A 2256-nucleotide genomic window follows, 5' to 3' on the forward strand; every position below is an offset into this window, starting at 1 on the left:
TACTACATACATACTCATATTTGCCACAATGTCTGGAATAACTGTACTCTTTCTCACTTGAACTGCTGAATAAAGAGGCTGATAAATTAATGGAGGTAGAGCCAGTGCTCTAAGTAACCAATCAAAAATATGATGTAATTTTTTAATAAAATGAGGCCTTAGGTGTGAGCCCGGGACCAGCATAAGGCCTCTGTCACAGGGGATCAGAGGGAGCTCCGGTCCCCTCTCCGCTGTCAGAATGCGGAAGTGGTGTATATTACATCACTTCCACATTCTCGTGTCACTCTCCAGCTTCAGATGCTGGAGAGAAGCTGATGAAGCAGATGATGTCTCCAGAAAGAGGACCTGTCGCCTCTTTTGCTATCACATAAGGGGGTTTCTCAGCCCCCTCTGTTATGGCAATAAAGTTAAGTGGAAAAAAAAATAGTAAAAAAATTTAAAGTTTCCCCCAAATTTTTTTTAAAGTTAGACAAAAAAGAATTAAAAAAACAAATTTTTTTTAAAGTCCCCACCCCTACATACACGCATGTAAACATGCGTCAGGTGCGCATACCTGCGAAAACGACAATTGCGCCCATTACGCCGCACATGTTACATATCGCCGCGAACGTCGGAATGAGAGCAATAGTTCTAGGGCCATCAATCACTGATAACACTAAACGGATGAGCGGTAAAAGCTTTTAAAGTGTCGCCTATGGCCAATTTTGGGTATGCTAGTTTTTTGCAATATTGCGAGTGCGCGCAATTTTTAAGCTTGACATGTTTGGTGTCTATTTACCCGACGTGACCCCTGTCTTTTATATGTTACCAAAAAGTGGGTAATATTAGTTGTTTTATAACAATGTAAAAAAAAACTTTTTTTTCTTCAAAATTTTCAGTAATTTCTCCTGAATATAGTAAAAAATAAAACCCGCAGTGGTGACTAAATACCACCAAAAGAAAGCTCTATCTATCCCCCAAAAATTGTATAAAATTAATTTCAGTACAGCGTTACATGACAGAATAAATGTCAGTCAAAGCACTGCAGCGCTGAACACTGAAAAATGGCCTGGCCAGGAAGGGGGTCTAAACACCTGGTGTTCAAGCGGTTAAACTTCTGATAGTGAATACACTTTTTGGAGAATTTCAGCTTTCAGATTTAAATTCAGGGTCCAGAGCTGTAAGGCAAGAGTGCTAACCACTTAACCATCACACTACTGACTTCTGAATTTCACACATTCAGGCACTTGGTACCGCTCACATATAGAATAGGAGACTACTGACTTCCTTGTGTATGTTTTTAAATAATCTATTTAGGAGAGCAAAGTGTAAAAGTCTCTAAAGTTAGAATTTGACTGGTTAGGAATTTGCAAAATTGAGATTTATTTGTTACACTGAAATTTCAGTCAAAATCAATATTTCTGAAAAATGTCACCATCTGAGAGGTTTTTGATGGTGCAATGGCTTCTGAGATTTAGGGAAGCCTTTTTCAACTGTCATTAACCTGTTCTTGTGACAAATATGATTTGTTGGACCACAGATTTCCACAAAAAGGTTCTTGAAGAAGCAACTTTCTGTAAAACGCGTAGAAATGATTGAGAACTCATAATTCTGTTCAAGCCTGTGGAATTTGGCTAAGGTATGTATATGAGTGTTTTTCCATATTTACTATGTTTAAATTGTTTGCAATGGCCATAAGGATCTTAAATTATGTTTTAGATTTGTCAAATAAAAATAAGCTTTTTATCAGCATCTTAGTAATTGTACGTTTGTGGCACCTGAAAACCCCCGGGCTCCTTTGTAGCCATTCTTTCTTTTGTTCCTTATACTAATTAGGGGTGTGGTGCCACCCACTTGCCTCACACTCCCTTCCTTCTCTAGAATTTTTCAGCTAATTAAAACATTTTTTTACTACATTTTGAAAAGGTTAGAAAAACAAAATTTTGGTTTTCGGCCAGATGTTTTTTTTTTATTTACGAAAGAAGGAAGGAAAGAAAGAAAGAAGGAAAGGAGTTACTGTGAGATGTATCGGCAAAAAATGCCTGTCGGTAAAACGTCACAGATAGTATCAATTTAGTGATCACAGTACACAAAAGAGGTGAGTATGATTAAGTAAACTGAAGCGTAGATAGTGGTGGTGGGGGCAGATGCACCTCAATCTTACCTAGAAAGGAGCAGTACGAATAGAGATATGGGGAGAAATGTGAGAAACAGAGAAGAAAAGGAAAAAAAAAGGGGGGGGGGGAGGAAAAAAGAGGAGAAGAGAGAAAAGGATAG

Source organism: Nanorana parkeri, unplaced genomic scaffold (assembly GCF_000935625.1).
Source record: "Nanorana parkeri isolate BGI_ZX_2015 unplaced genomic scaffold, ASM93562v1 scaffold3326, whole genome shotgun sequence".
Lineage (NCBI taxonomy): Eukaryota > Metazoa > Chordata > Amphibia > Anura > Dicroglossidae > Nanorana > Nanorana parkeri.